We start from the raw sequence: 17,585 nt of genomic DNA, 5'->3' as shown, positions 1-17,585 counted from the left end.
CGGGGTGGGTGTACTGTACCCATCTGAGATTATTCTCGTGTGAGGATTAAAAAAAATACGGACAATGCAAGGAAATTACTTATGTATAAGTACAACATTTATGGATTTACATATCCCGTTCTCACGTTTGCGTGAGACACGTTAAAATCGAATCGTTGTGTTTCGTCGTGTGAGTGAGGTTACCGGAGGTCTAATTACCCGCCTTCCCAAACTTTAAAATCCCCGATTCCCCAACAACCCTTAAATTCCTAACCCCCAAAGGCCGGCAACGCAATTGTCTGGTCTGATGTTTCAAGTCAAGTTTCCTAGGGCGGCGGCGATTGCTCACCATCAGGTGATCCGTCTGCTCGTTTACCGCCTTATTTCATAAAAAAAGGTATTCAGTCATGAACCTAGTGCAAATTTTAATGATATAATCGACATTTCGTTTCGTTACGATTTCACTGCGTTAGGTTTAAATAAAAGTTATTTATTGCAGTGAGAGATAGCCATCTGACCGAAATGACCGCGACGCGTGGCCACTGTTTATCCACATTATTACTTATTCTGTACCTAATTAGAGTGTAGTATTTATAATGATGGGCACTAACTTTCAATTTTTAACCTGTACTGTGTGATCCGGTGCTGCGGACTGCCTAGCGGGTTTACCGGGGCTCCGGCTCGAAAAGCAATAGTAGGAACGGGGTGGTTTTTAATCAATAAGAGTCTGACTCTCCCTTCCAACCCAAGGCGGGAGAAGTTTTTTGATGATTTTCCCCCTTTGAACATTGTACATTGGCATACGTGCCTCTACTGACCCCTTCCATGTAGACACCTCTGCTTACCCCTTCTGGGATAAAAGGCGAGACGATATAATATATTATATAAAAAGCAGGTGCAATTTTGTTTAGGTAAATATTTGGTTTATCTATCCGCTATATACATAAGCGTTTCACACACAGATAATAAAACGGAAATAATTATTATTTACTTTGAAAAATGTTGATTAAAGAATTCGTTACGTGCGTGCCTTATTTGTTAAGATTTTAGAGTTATGACGTCATACCTACTAAGTATTATCTAAGTAAACTATGTTATGTGAATTATGTTCCTTCGTAAATGTAATATGAAATTTTATTGCAGTTATGATTCATTGAGCGCGTGGTCTAGTTGATACGAGGTTATTGCTTTGAGTATACTAAAATAGATTTTAGTAAGCCCAAATAAATTGATCGAAACGGAGCTTCGTGTCAAAAAAATATTTTAGTGCTGAATTTAAGAAAGTAAGAAAATAAAGTTTAAATTGGTATAATTATGTAGTATCCTTATTAAATGTGCCAACTTTGGTAAAATTTGCCACTACTAACGCAATTCATATTTCTTTCAGTACAATCACATAAAGTATGGTGAAAAAATTATTCAGAGTTCAATGTACGTTTTGGTTGATAGTTCGTCTAAAAATTACATATTTTGCCAAACTAAAGCGAACCGTGAAACTCTGAGGCAGTATCTAGTAAAAAATATAATGTAGATTTTTTTATACATTAATTGAATTGGTCGACGTTTGGCCGATGGTAAACCTCACCTGATGGTAAGTGATGATGCGGCCTACGGTGGAGCACGTCATAAGCAACCTATTCACTCGGCCTTTGAAGACACCCAGGTTATACCCATCAGGAAACACAGACTCCGGCAAGGAGTTCCACTCCCTAGCAGTTCGCACAAGGAAGCTTGAAGCGAAGCGTTTCGTGCGAGTGGGTGGGATATCTACCATGAAACGGTGACGCCTCGCCGATTGAAGAATTTATAAAGGTTCGACTAGACCTGTTAGCACACACATCATCTCACATCGTACTTCAATCGCGTGTCAGCACAACTTACTAAACTTACGTCACTTGATACCAGTAATGCGGACAAAAAGTTGTTGATTCATCATTATTATGTACCTTTTATCTAGCTCACTTATGATCATTTAATTAGGTAATTATTTATTCGTGTTGACAGCGTCCATCATCGAAAGTGTGATTTGATTATGGTGTTCATAATCTTTCTGCGCTTATGTAAGATCATTCATCGGAAAGTTTAAAATTTTCATCTAAAGATTATTTGGGTAGGAATTTAACTAGGTAGGTATTTAACTGGTTCCCAATCTGTAGATAGTAAGACTACCGCTGGGAGCAACTCTTTGTATGATTCTCGATACACACATTGGTCTGCGTCTGGTTGTGATGTGTATGTGAACTTGTATCTTTGCAAACTCATCTAAGACACAGTGAAAACATCGTAAAGTTGTACAATATTTTTTTCAAAGAAGAAGAAAAAATCTGATTTGAGTGTATATGACACTCACTTTAGACCATTCAAACCATTAATAAATAAAATAAATATGTGAATGAACATATTAATGATTTGTCGTGGTGGGCCGAAGGTTTAAGACTCCTGCTTCTCATGCATGAGGGTGCGGGTTTGAAACGGCAAGTACCAATGAGACTTTTTCCGAGCTATATGTACTTTCTAAGATTACTTGTACATTATTGACAAACGATGAAGAAAAACATCGTAAGGAATTGGCTTATAATCTCTAATTATTATTATAAGTTAGAAATCGCCAACCCGCATTGAGTAAGCGTGGTGATTAATGCTCAAACCTTCATGCGAGAAGAGGCCTTTGGTCAGCAGTGGCCACTTATAGGCTGTTGATGTGATGTTGATGTGTGTATAAACAGATTATACATGAGTCAAATCAAATGATATAACAGTTAAATGAATGGAGAACATTCTTTTTTTTATGAAAGTGAACGTATGTATTAAACGGTAGGTATTGCCTAATTACGTGTGCCTACTTACATTGTAAGCCGATAACTCCCAGTAAAATACATAAACATACATATATAAAACACACGTATGTACGTATTGAACGTAAAATATTTTATTACAACTCGTTGCAGCAATGTGTGCCAAAAATTACGTTATAATGACATAACATACTTAAGGCTACGTAAATATAGCATAACACTTATTTCGTGAAGGGATGGGTAGAGTGGGTAAAGTGTGTGTACTTTATTGTAGGACACGTTAAATACTTATGAAAAGCGACTGGCCGTTTCCTACGGTGGCTGGGCCATCGGCTGCCGCGCAACGTGTAGCGGGTTCGTTTCCCACACGGAGCAATTCTTTGTGTGATCCACAAAGTGTTGTTTCGGGTCTAGGTGTCATGTTTTTGTGAAATTGTATGTTTGTTAACGCACCCACGACACAGGAAAAATCCTAGTGTGGGGCAATGTTTAAAAAAATATAGGATGAGCCTAATGCCATACAGCTTGTTTTATAGACTCCGTGTGGTTCCATCTAATAGGCTATTTTCCTACCGGTCAAATATAATGCGTTTTTTGAAATATCTAAAACAGTATTATTTATGAAATAGTGCATCTAATAGCAGACTTATTACCTATTACTTTAAGTAGATCATTAATTCTATGAATGAAAGTTGAAGAAATGTATTTTGACTGAGGAAACTACCCAATTCTCCCCACGACCTCATCCTCTAACCAAGTTCGACAAACCTACCTTGTCAGAAACACGTTAAATAAACACCAGAGGCGTTACAAGTGCGTTGTCGGCTTTTTGGGAGTTAGGAATTTAAGGGTTGTTGTTCGGGAATCGGGGATGGGGAAGATTGGGAAGGGGGGAATTGGGCTTCCGGTAACCTCACTCACACAACGAAACACAACGCAAGCGTTGTTTCACTGGGCTCGCTGTCATTGCAGCGATAAGTCCCCTCTTTGAGGAGTGGCTTGAGAGACGCCACGGCGTCCTCACCTACCGCCTGACGCAGGTGCTTACCGGACATGGAAGTTTCGGTAGGTTCCTGTTTCTGATTGGGCGGGAGGAAACGCCCGGGTGTCATCACTGCGAGGACCGTCCTGAGGACACAGTGGAACATACGGTGGCGCTGTGCCCTGCATGGGCTGAGCACCGCCGTGTCCTCAGGGATGTAGTCGGCGACGGCTCTCGCGTCCGGCATTGGTACAAGCCATGGTGCGGAGCGAGGGGGACTGGGATGCCGTCTCCTCCTTCTGCGAAGCAGTCATGCTAGCTAAGGAGGAGGCGGGGCGCGTGAGAGAACGAACCTCCTCACGCCCCAGCCGTCGCGAGAGACACTCCGGGCGTCGGGGATCGCGTGACGATCTCCGGCCACCGTAAGTGCGGGCCTGCGGACGGCGAGCAAGGGTAGTTCGCCGCCCGACCAGAACCAGACCCGTGCGTGCGGCGCGTCGCGTTCCGCGCGCGCCTCAAAGAGCCATCAGACCACCACAGATGGGGCCCAGTAGGGCTGATACCTAATCCGGAGCTGCGGACAACCTAGCGGGTTTACCGAGGCTCCGGCTCGAAAGGCAGGAGAAGGAACGGGGTGGTTTTTAGTCAGTAAGAGTCTGACACTCCCTCTCGCCTCGCCCAAGGCGAGAAAAGTCATTGGATGATTTTCCTCAAAAAAAAAAAGCGATGTTTCACGTCGGTTTTCTGTGAGGCCGTGGTATCACTCCGGTCGAGCCTGCCCATTCGTGTCGAAGCATGGCTCTCCCACCCTTAAAGCCTTACCTATGAACCTGAGAACAAAACTACCGACTTCCTACAATCGCACTCAAACCGACAATTACCTAGTCATTCAACAAACATTGCTCTAAGAATGAATCATTTAATGGCAAAACCAAAAAAAAAACTAGACTTCAAACTATGATGTCATCGCTCGATTAAAAAAACTGCAGTAGGTAGGTGTGTTCAAACTCATTTGCAGTTTTGAATCTACACAAAATTTAAATGACCTCGGTCATGACTTTCGTTCCAAAATATGTATATTTTGTTTGTTAATCGTTAATCATAATATCGCTCATATTTATGTGTTCTGCTTTCAAGGCTTCTTATTTACAGAAGAAAAGGCGACTAGCGACGGCGGTACAGATAATGTAATTAAAACTACTATTGTATTACCAAGTGTGGGAAAGCCATGCTTCGGCACGAATGGGCCGGTTCGACGGGAGTGATACCACGGCCTCACAAAAAAATCGACGTGAAATAACGCTTTCGCTGTGTAATTGAGGTTACCGGAGGCCCAATTACCCCCTTCCCAATCTTTACAATCCCCAATTCCCTTCCCAGTCCAGTAGACTATCACGGGATGTTGCTATTAATACTACCACAGAACATAAATAAAGTTTACATATTCTATAAATATTACACAGTACATCGCTTCAAAAAAAAAAACACTGTATTTAACCATTTCTACATAAAATATTCCAACTTTACACATGATGAACGAGACAGTATTCTGTAATTCGCAACTATTATTTATTATTATCAAACTGTGTCAGACGTGCCAACTTATTTCATAATTCATAACAAATCAATAAACTTAGCAAACGGCACATTCAATTAGACTATTTATTCATAAATGCAAGTCATGTTAGCCACACAATTTATAGTGAAGATACGGTTCATTAGATATACAATACAAATCATTTATGTGGGATATTGGGCAGGGAAAAGAAAAGCTTCCCTCTTGAAATAAATTAAATTGTATTTCCTCTTGAAAAATTAAACGTCTTACAAAATTAAACGTCTTACGGCTAGCAGCCTAGCACTCGTCGTCCTTTATTTTCCACTCTTCTCTGTCAAATTTGAATTTAACATTTCACTATCATTCTCTCACTCGTATACATACTTCTATCTCACTCTTACACTCACGTACACTCACGTTCCGTTTCCCACATTTATATTTAAGGGGAGGAACTACTATCCTACCTTTCTTCTTTCCACTTCGAATAGTGGTTCCCAACCGGTGGTCCGCAGAAAGCAAAATATGGTCCGCGAAATAAGAGGGATATATAATACAACGCCTAATAAAAACACTACAGTTAATGTTCAAATATAATATACATATGTCACAACTGAGAGGATCAACTGTTTCCAATAATCAAAAAGTCACAATTTTTATCAGAATGAACTTCATAAAAAGGTAATAGTAATAGTGGTCTCTGGCCTATCAAATATGTTAAAAAATATCCTTAATCAAGAAAAGGTTGGGAATCCATTACACAGGAGATACATCATCATCAGCCTGTTCTCGCCCACTGCTGGACATAAGGAGAACAGAAGATACATACGTTCTTACAGAACCATCACAATCACTTACTCCTTATCCTTAAACACTTCTATCTCAAACTCTCAAGCGTTTAGTTTAAGAACAACAAAAATAAATAGAACAGTAAACAAAGTCTACTATGGTGACTCAAATACTATTCCAAACAAAGTTACGTCACTTTCCATTACATTTATAATTCAACTTTGACTAGCCAGTCCAGTCATTCTTTATTTAAGTAACTTCCATTATAAGATCTGCCTCAAACTTGGAACTGAAGTAACTGGTAAATTGACTGAAAATTTACAAAACCAAGACGGAAGATACTGGGAAGACAGTCATATCATTTTCACATATAATTTGACACATATCAGACGTTAGATTAGCTGATACGACTAGTAACTGGTATATTTATAACACAGGTGAGATCGCAGAACCAGGCGCTTTACTCAACACGAACGAAATCAGAGAAAAACGAAATCTTTGAAATTTTTATGAAACTTTGCCGACTTGCAAACTAAAATAGATTCGTCTGAGGTGGAACGTCTGACAAGCTGGCATTTAATCGATAAGTTCCCGAGTGCTTTGTGATGAAGTAGAAATAAAGTTTGAAAAAGCTTTTAAGCACTATTACTGTTGTAATAACTTGCTTTCTTACTATGATGGGGTACTTTGGTGCTGTAGAAGAACTTGCATGTTTAAAATGTGGTACGTATTTAAGAACTGCAATTTGTTGTTGGAAATCTTCGTGACTGACTAATAAACGGTTGGTTAGATGTTTAGGATGAATATAATTGATTTATTTCTGGGATAAGCTGGTAAACGAGCAGACAGATCATTATAACCTGATTGTAAGTAATCGCCGCCGCTTATGGATTCCAGGAAAAACCAAAGGATTTACAAGTGCGTTGCCGGTCTTTTGGGGGTTAAAAGTTTGAGGACTGTTGAGGGTTCAGGGAGTTTGGAAAAGGGAATGATTGAGTCTCATAATAGAGTACGACAAAATATAACGCAAGCGTTGTTTTGTGTAAGTTTGTTGTGAAGCCACAGTAGTATCACTCCGGTCGAGCCAGCCCGTTCGTGTCGAAACGTGGCTCTCCTACACTTGAAATGTTATGCAAGTATTAGGCATTTTATTTTTAAAAAGTGAGTCATTACCGTATGCGGTATGACCTGATAAATTAAATCTCCTTTGCATTGAATTCACGTAATAACATAAGCTAGCTAAAAGGACATTTGGCCCAATTTGTAAAAGATACATTATGCAATACCTCGCTTTTTATACTTCTTCCTCGCTTTCCTTCGGGGAACAAAAAGTGTAATGTTTGTTACGTAATATTGGTATTTTATGGGCACAAGAAACAGAACATTGATGAATGCTACAGTGCGCCGGGTGCTGGCTATTTCAAACGTACCTCATCTACACAGAACACAGGTTTTGTTACGTAACCTAGAAGTCTAGAACAGTCTGCCAGCTTACACAGCTGGCTGTAGTTTCTCTAACCATCAGTTAACAGAAATTATCCAACACTTATATACATTGTACCTATGTATATATGAATACTCATTAGAGTAATAGGGATGTTGACTGATGAAATGAAAAATTATCTGGTAAGTAATTAGGTATATAAAAACTTGGGTGTTAAGGATAATTGACGTCATATTGAGTGATCTGCTTATGTACTGTACTAGTACAGTCAACACAGACATTTGCATGCAAGTACAAAAATAAAGATTGATTCAGGACTGAGGCGACCAATGGTTGCAAACGAATGCAGTTTTCATTACATCAGTAATTTTATAAAGTTTTATAAAGTTTGATGATGTTTTTGGTCGGATAATATATTAACCATTTGTAAATCTAATTATATTTGGATGGTTTCAAAAATCAACTTGTAACGCTTTCAACGATACAAATATAAAAAAAAACTTTTATGCATATAAGAAACTTTTTTATTTTCAGATTTTTTCCCACGCTTACACACAATCACACAATTATTGAACTAAGTTCCAAATGACAATGCCAGAAACTTCCAAATGCCATCCCAAAATGTAGCATTTTATTGCTGCCCTATTAGTGATAACTAAACATGTTTAAAAGCCTTTAGAACTTTTTTTGAGGGGGGATAATCATCCAATGATTTCTCCGAGGGAGTGTCAGACTCTTTGGATGACTAAAAACAATCCCGTTCCTTCTTCTTCTTTGAGCCGGAGCCCCGGTAACCTTTTACGTTGTCCGCAGCTCCGGATCGGGCATCAGCCCCACTGGGCCCCACCTGTGGTGGTCTGGTTCTATGAGGCGCGCGTGAAACGCGACGCGCCGTACGCACGGGTCTGGTTCTGGTCGGGCGACGAGCTACCCTTGCTCGCCGTCCGCAGACCCGCACTTACGATGGCCGGAGATCGACACGTGATCCCCGACGCCCGGAGTATCTTGGCGTGAGGAGGATCGCCCTCACGCGCTCCGTCTCCTGCTTAGCTAGTATGATTGCTTCGCAGGAGAAGGAGACGGCGTCCCAATCCCCTTCGCTCCGCACCATGGCCTCAACCAAAGCCGCGAGAGGTCACCGTCGCCGATCACATCCCCAAGGACACGGCGGTGCTCAGCCCATACAGGGCACACCGCTACTGTATGCTCCACCGTGTCCTTCGGGTGAAGCCTTTAGAACTTGCGGTTTCTATCTAGACCTAAGAACAAAATATCACATTTAGGTTAGGTACCAGTTTAGGTTAGGTACAAGATTAATTGCACTTATAATGGTAGAAATAATTAAATTAAGTGCTTTATATTATTTATTACAATGCTATCCTAGGGCGTTTAGCTATGAAAGTAAAGAATGTCAACGCCAATATCAACTTTAGTATTCCTATTTTTAGGGTTCCGTAAGCAAATGGCAAAAAACGAAACCCTAATAGATACGTCATGTCTGCCTGTCTGTCCGTCCATACATATGTCACAGCCATTTATTTCCGAAACTGTTGGGCCTACATAGTTTAAACTTTGTAGGTTGTATTCTGGTAACCGCTATTCGAATTTCGAATAAAATCAATAAAACATTTTTAACAAAAAAAAAACCGACTTCAAAAAATAAATATTCCAAAACAAATTAATATGCACTAAAAAGTAAAAGAAATAATTGCGTATTTTTCAACAACTTAATAAATCAACTAACTTTACTAACTCATCACACACATTATAATGTAAGTAGGTACAATTATTGTTATTTCTGGAGTCGGTGTCAGCCAACTAAGATAGGTTTGTTATTTACCTATTTTCACAACAAAACATTACAGTTTTACACCAGTTGTAAGTAGGTACTTAACCACCACTCCGCCCGTACCGTGCTAGTTGTTGGCGTTTCCTAGGCTGACACCGACTCCAAAAATAACAATAATTGTATCTACTTACATTATAATGTGTGTGATGAGTTAGTAAAGTTAGTTGATTTATTAAGTTGTTGAAAAATACGCAATTATTTCTTTTACTTTTTAGTGCATATTAATTTGTTTTGGAATATTTATTTTTTGAAGTCGGTTTTTTTGTTAAAAATGTTTTTTATTTCTTGATTTTTAGTGAATAACTTATTTGAGTATGGGTCGACCTATTAAACGCGCTGCTCATATGAGACAGCGCCGTTTAAATGAATAATATTAATATCTGTCCATATTGACGCATAATTACATTATTTTCAAATGTATATTAACCTGATACCCTTACTTATGATCTGCTGAGCCGACAGTTGACAGTAACCTGTTCATAAGCTACATACATAGTCAGTTTTCAAACACACAAACAGATTAGATACCCACATAGGTATACAGTCATGTAACTCAGATAGCACATCAAGCTTTTTTTTTTGAGGGTGGAAAATCATCCAATGACTTCTCTCGTCTTGGGCGAGGCGAGAGGGAGTGTCAGACTCTTACTGACTAAAAACCACCCCGTTCCTACTCTTGCTTTTCGAACCAGAGCCCCGGTAAACCCGCTAGGTAGTCCGCAGCTCTGGATCAGGCATCAGCCCTACTGGGCCCCATCTGTGGTGGTCTGATGGCTCTTTGAGGCGCGCGCGGAACGCGACGCGCCGCACGCACGGGTCTGGATCTGGTCGGGCGGCGAGCAATCCCTACGGATCCTTGCAACGACTCCTTGCGCATCAAGCTACCCATCATTCTATACCAGATATGCTACTATCTGTCCTGAATTTTATGGCTACTGAGAAAGATAAGCTAGTATGCATCACTTCAACGTAAACGCAGAGCTCATTCTGCTCATTTTTAAGGAGTTCACTGGATTATCTTCCACATTTATGGTCAGACTTTAAAAACAATTATATGGAACCACACTGCCATCGTACTCTTTCAAACACAAAAAGAATTTCACAAATTGGACTATAACTGCCAGAGATATGCATTTGTCAAACACAAACAGATTAGGTACCTACATATACATGTAAATCAGACAGCACATCAAGCTACCCATCATTCTATACCAGATATGCTACCATCTGTCCTGAATTTTATGGTTACTCAGAAAGATAAGCTAATATACATCACTTAAACTCAAACGCAGAGCACATTCTGTTTATTTTTGAGGAGTTCCCTGGATTATCTTCTACATTTATGGTCAGACTTTAAAAAAATTATAATGAGACCACACTGACATCGTACTCTTTCAAACACAAAAAGAATTTCTCAAATCGGTCTATAACTGCCGGAGATATCGATTAACATACATAAAAAAAAGTTTTTGTTAATTATCTCAAAAAGTGCTGAACCAATTTCGATAAAATTTTAATGGAACAACGTCTGATGTAAGACCTACGAAATACAACAATTATCATCCAAATCAGTTCATAAACGACACAGTTATTCGCGAACAGAAATAGTAAATGTTTGTATTGATATTTGTTTTTGTTAATTATCTCAAAAAGTGCTGAACCAATTTTGATAAAATTTTAATGGGACCACCTCTGGTATAAGACCTACCAAATACAAAAAGAATCATCAAAATCGGTTCATAAACGACAAAGTTATCCGCGAACAAACATAAAAAAAAAAAAAGCATATATACGGTCGAATTGAGAACCTCCTCCTTTTTTTTGAAGTCGGTTAAAAAAATTAAAGGGGCGATACATGCTATGATTCGAAAAAAAAAAATTTTTTAGCTAGCCTATACGTGATGGGTGTCTCAGAATAGGGCTTTAAAATAGGGATTAAGGTGCTGAAAATCATTTTTCGTCAAAATCAATAGTTTGAAAGATAGAGAGGGTCCAAAGTGTAAAAATGAACGAGACATCATTATTAGTTTTTTAAGAAATAATACATTTTCAAAAAACGCAAATAAACGTTGTCGTTGATACAAACACTATGTAAAACCAAGTTATTTTCTAACTTTTATATTATGTTATCTAATTGCTGCTACGGAACTCTTCATGGACGAGTCCGACTCGCTCTTGGCCGGTTTTAATAAAAAAGTTATCCATTTCTTATTGATATAAATGTTTTATTGCAGCCCATAAATTATACTGATTTATTATTTTTAGATTATTAAGTTTGATTTAAGTGTATTTGTGTAAATATGTCATTGCTACCACGGTGGTATAAAAATAATCAATGTGATCCGACTCTATACATTATTGTTTAACTCGTCGTTGTGCAATAATCTCAACGATATGTCGGCCACCATCAAGTTTCTATCCGTTTTCTATCTGTGTGTGGTGCTGGGCGCAGTATTTGGGAAACACGTCGCGCCTGATTCTAAGCCCGTGTCTCATCATGTTGCTAACACTGGAAATGCCGATACAATCGTTATATATTTGAAGGATATTAATCACCATCAAGATGCAACACGATTTAAAAGGAGCCCATGGCTGGAAAAGTGGAGAGATCCTTTGGCCTCTCCGAGTGAGGAAATGGAACCGTTTTTTATTTAACCCGACTGGTAATGATCAGACTACGTGGTATGCATACAATATGTGTAAATAGTTTATGTAATCTTTATACAACGTGTAACAAAATACCCATATACATCAAGAAGCCCTGATGAATACAGGTTGAATAGAATTTCTATGCAAAGTTTCAGCATAAAACACGTTTAAAAAAAATTAGTACCAAATACTTGGTATCGCATAGTTCTTGATTTCAAATCATATAAACGTGTCATAACACTACAGGGAACACTCGCTAATATTACGAAACATTTCTTCTATCAATCTGACCGCCTAGTACCTGTCTACCTAATTTTGATTCGCGCACCGGCGCGATTTGAAATATTCATAACTTGGTACCATGAAAACATGAGTTTAAAAAACCCTTACCGTATCGTTTGTTATGTTATCTAGAAACCGTGCAATTGATATGTATACCCCCTTTTTGTTACACGTTGTATATATAATTATTCTGTAAGTGTGTATGTCACTGAACTGCTCTTAAACGACTGGACCGATTTTGATGAAATTTTTTGTGTGGGTTCAAGGGGATCTGAGAATGGTTTAAATTCACAATTTTGTACCCTGGATACTTTTTTTAAAATTAAAGACGTGTAGACAGGACAACGTCTGTCGGGTCCGCTAGTGTTAATATATAAATTTATTTTCGACCGAATAATCTTTTGTAATTGAATGATTTTCCCTCTTTACACAGCTTGGAACGCGTGTTGGGCTGGTGGTGGATGATGAAGCAGCCAACGTTGGACAGCACAAAATTATAACGACCTTCGCATGCATAAATGATAATAGGTATTATATAAAGCTTTTGTTTTGTTTGTGTTTTTGTCTAAATATAAATTAAAGTGGTTTCACGTGGTTGTTTTAGTTATTGTGCTCCCAGAGAGGCATATTTCCATTTTGAAACAATTGGTGCATCACAGGGATTGATGTTAAGTTTATCCCTCTTATTATCCCTATTATGTTTTTCCAATCTTACCTACATTATGTGAGCACCGTTTTTGAAACATGGATCAAAATAATGTATCGGTGAGATTGAGAGAGAGAGAGAGAGAGAGAGAGAGAGAGAGAGAGAGAGAGAGAGAGAGAGAGAGAGAGAGAGAGAGAGAGAGAGAGAGAGAGAGAGCGATTGTGATTGTGATGGAGTTTCTTTCCTGGTTTTTCTCCATTCGAAACTACACTTAGGAACAAGCACCCCACTTCACAGACGGACAATTCAATTTGACGGTTCAATAGTACCTAATTAAGGATTAATTGAAATCAATGAAATCAAGGAATGCTTTGACATTGCTCAAGATTCGCCCTAGAGTTAGGCTTTTGAAACCAAACCGTTATTCATTAAACTAGACCTATCAAATTATTTTAACTAGACTGATTTTCGACAGCAAATCCTAAACGCTGGCCCGCTTATACAATATATACAATACAGGAACAGCAAACGGTTATATTACAAAGGCTTACGAACTAGTTTAAACATAATACATTTTAATTATTATGTTATCGGCTTACTCACGTAACTGTTTGACGGGGAACTCGACTAGTTTCAAGCCATGCAAGAGGCTCATATTCATGATATATTATGATGAGTAGCAGCGCGACAATCGCCGCGATAAACAGTTACATGAGTAAGCCGATAACATAATAAATAATTTAGTATGTCTCACGAAAGTTACAATAAAATTATATTACATTTTTCCATGAAAATATAATAGAAACAAGAAAAAATGAAAGTTTAACGTAGAAAACAGTAAATACACAAAGTTTCAATAGTATATGGGGACGTGAATAATTTAAACATCAAATACATTTTTTATAATAAAACGTAGTGATTAAGACGCTTGAATTACTAGTTGACAGTTGAAAACATCAATGTTTTGAAAGGTGTTAGTACGAGTGAACTATTCGATAGATATTATTATGTGAACGCAGACCAGAGCTACTTCGGTATGATGGTAGTGAAAAAGTCTCTGGTCCCACTCCTAAAGTTTGATTCGTTTTATCTAAGTATCTTATATGAAAAAAAAATACGTGACCCATTTTATCTGATCTATTAAGTTGTCGAAAAATACGCAATTATTTTTTTTTACTTTTTAGTGCATATTAATTTGTTTTGGAATATTTATTTTTTGAAGTCTGTTTTTGTTTGTTAAAATTGATTTTTATTGCTATTCGTCAAATGAAATGTTTTTGTGGGATTAATTTACAGTAATAAAATCATACATATAACATAAATAATGATATCACAACCACAATTTTATCTTTAAAATCTTGGAAGCTCATTTACTCAAATTTCTATAGTGTCGCTTAATTAGTTATTACATAACGCTGTCCTATTATTATTTCGTGTTGAACGTCTAGTGATTAGATGTAACGAAACGTCATTGGCATGCTAATAGTTATGTCAAAAAGTCATTCTTTGACATTCGCTCTGTTCTGTTTGCATTGTTGTTTGTTTCGTTATGACTTAAATTAAAAAACCAGCCAAGTGCGAGACGGACTCACCCATGAAGGGTTCCGTAGCAGCAAGTAGATGACATAATACAAAAGTTATAAAATAACTTGGTTTTGCATAGTATTTGTATGAACGATAAAGTTGGCTCACGAGGTTGTCGACATGTGGAGTGTGGATTCGGCTATCATTGTGCCGATAGTCGTGTCGGCCAACGGATTAATACCCAACAGCTTCGACAATCACCTTAGGAGGCTAAGGTTGGGCGGATGGATTAAGGGCCTGACGCAGAAGGCAGTACTCTTCGAAACGGCACGTATTGTGAGAAGGTTTCTGTTTCTGGAGCCCTAACCATCAGTAGCTTGGACCATGCTCCCGCTACTGGTCGGCTCCTATTTTTATATTTTTAAATATTATTTTATTTTGTATGTTGTAGTATTTAAAAATGTAAATTTAGAGAATTTTAAATAAATAAAAATGTATTATGTTTAAACTAGTTCGTAAGCCTTTGTAATATAACCGTTTGCTGTTCCTGTATTGTATATATTGTATAAGCGGGCCAGCGTTTAGGATTTGCTGTCGAAAATCAGTCTAGTTAAAAATTTGATAGGTCTAGTTTAATGAATAACGGTTTGGTTTCAAAAGCCTAACTTTAGGGCGAATCTTGAGCAATGTCAAAGCATTCCTTGATTTCATTGATTTCAATTAATCCTTAATTAGGTACTATTGAACCGTCAAATTGAATTGTCCGTCTGTGAAGTGGGGTGCTTGTTCCTAAGTGTAGTTTCGAATGGAGAAAAACCAGGAAAGAAACTCCATCACAATCGCTCTCTCTCTCTCTCTCTCTCTCTCTCTCTCTCTCTCTCTCTCTCTCTCTCTCTCTCTCTCTCTCTCTCTCTCTCTCTCTCTCTCTCTCTCTCTCTCTCTCTCTCTCTCTCTCTCTCTTGGAAAAACTCTCTAATAAGAGGGATAAACTTAACATCAATCCCTGTGATGCACCAATTGTTTCAAAATGGAAATATGCCTCTCTGGGAGCACAATAACTAAAACAACCACGTGAAACCACTTTAATTTATATTTAGACAAAAACACAAACAAAACAAAAGCTTAATATAATACCTATTATCATTTATGCATGCGAAGGTCGTTATAATTTTGTGCTGTCCAACGTTGGCTGCTTCATCATCCACCACCAGCCCAACACGCGTTCGAAGCTGTATAAAGAGGGAAAATCATTCAATTACAAAAGTTTATTCGGTCGAAAATAAATTTATATATTAACACTAGCGGACCCGACAGACGTTGTCCTGTCTACACGTCTTTAATTTTAAAAAAAGTATCCAGGGTACAAAATTGTGAATTTAAACCATTCTCAGATCCCCTTGAACCCACACAAAAAATTTCATCAAAATCGGTCCAGTCGTTTAAGAGCAGTTCAGTGACATACACACTTACAGAAGAATTATATATACAACGTGTAACAAAAAGGGGGTATACATATCAATTGCACGGTTTCTAGATAACATAACAAACGATACGGTAAGGGTTTTTTAAACTCATGTTTTCATGGTACCAAGTTATGAATATTTCAAATCGCGCCGGTGCGCGAATCAAAATTAGGTAGACAGGTACTAGGCGGTCAGATTGATAGAAGAAATGTTTCGTAATATTAGCGAGTGTTCCCTGTAGTGTTATGACACGTTTATATGATTTGAAATCAAGAACTATGCGATACCAAGTATTTGGTACTAATTTTTTTTAAACGTGTTTTATGCTGAAACTTTGCATAGAAATTCTATTCAACCTGTATTCATCAGGGCTTCTTGATGTATATGGGTATTTTGTTACACGTTGTATAAAGATTACATAAACTATTTACACTAACTGATCATTACCAGTCGGGTTAAATAAATAACGGTTCCATTTCCTCACTCGGAGAGGCCAAAGGATCTCTCCACTTTTCCAGCCATGGGCTCCTTTTAAATCGTGTTGCATCTTGATGGTGATTAATATCCTTCAAATATATAACGATTGTATCGGCATTTCCAGTGTTAGCAACATGATGAGACACGGGCTTAGAATCAGGCGCGACGTGTTTCCCAAATACTGCGCCCAGCACCACACACAGATAGAAAACGGATAGAAACTTGATGGTGGCCGACATATCGTTGAGATTATTGCACAACGACGAGTTAAACAATAATGTATAGAGTCGGATCACATTGATTATTTTTATACCACCGTGGTAGCAATGACATATTTACACAAATACACTTAAATCAAACTTAATAATCTAAAAATAATAAATCAGTATAATTTATGGGCTGCAATAAAACATTTATATCAATAAGAAATGGATAACTTATTTATTAAAACCGGCCAAGAGCGAGTCGGACTCGTCCATGAAGAGTTCCGTAGCAGCAATTAGATAACATAATATAAAAGTTAGAAAATAACTTGGTTTTACATAGTGTTTGTATCAACGACAACGTTATATTTGCGTTTTTTGAAAATGTATTATTTCTTAAAAAACTAATAATGATGTCTCGTTCATTTTTACACTTTGGACCCTCTCTATCTTTCAAACTATTGATTTTGACGAAAAATGGTTTTAAGCACCTTAATCCCTATTTTAAAGCCCTATTCAGAGACACCCATCACGGATAGGCTAGCTAAAAAAAATTTTTTTTTTCGAATCAGAGCATTTATCGCCCCTTTAATTTTTTGATTTTATTCGAAATTCGAATAGCGGTTACCAGAATACATCAACCTACAAAGTTTAAACTATGTAGGCCCAACAGTTTCGGAAATAAATGGCTGTGACATATGTATGGACGGACAGACAGGCAGACATGACGTATCTATTAGGGTTTCGTTTTTTGCCATTTGCCTACGGAACCCTAAAAATAGGAATACTAAAGTTGATATTGGCGTTGACATTCTTTACTTTCATAGCTAAACGCCCTAGGATAGCATTGTAATAATATAAAGCACTTAATTTAATTATTTCTACCACTAGCTTTCGCCCGCGACTCCGTCCGCGCGGATGTCGGTCTTCGCATGGAAGTTTTATTTC

General features: G+C 37.9%; 2 long non-coding RNA genes across 2 annotated transcripts; one reads left to right on the top strand and one right to left on the bottom strand.

The window, feature by feature from the left end:
- The first annotated feature begins 11,678 nt into the window (after nucleotides 1-11,678).
- LOC118265983 (uncharacterized) lies at nucleotides 11,679-12,914 on the top strand. The gene is made up of 2 exons (XR_004782802.2): nucleotides 11,679-12,056; nucleotides 12,758-12,914. It is a non-coding gene; the product is annotated as an uncharacterized LOC118265983 (long non-coding RNA).
- A 2,652-nt stretch (nucleotides 12,915-15,566) lies between these two features.
- Nucleotides 15,567-16,725, bottom strand: LOC126912398 (uncharacterized). Its single transcript, XR_007707084.1, has 2 exons — nucleotides 16,405-16,725; nucleotides 15,567-15,723 (listed from the first exon to the last, which is right to left on the bottom strand). It is a non-coding gene; the product is annotated as an uncharacterized LOC126912398 (long non-coding RNA).
- Between the last annotated feature and the right edge of the window lie 860 nt (nucleotides 16,726-17,585).

The sequence above is a fragment of the Spodoptera frugiperda genome, chromosome 25 (assembly GCF_023101765.2).
Source record: "Spodoptera frugiperda isolate SF20-4 chromosome 25, AGI-APGP_CSIRO_Sfru_2.0, whole genome shotgun sequence".
Taxonomy (NCBI): Eukaryota; Metazoa; Arthropoda; class Insecta; order Lepidoptera; family Noctuidae; genus Spodoptera; species Spodoptera frugiperda.
Note: the sequence above shows the minus strand (reverse complement) of the source record. Positions and strands in the feature narration are given on the sequence as shown.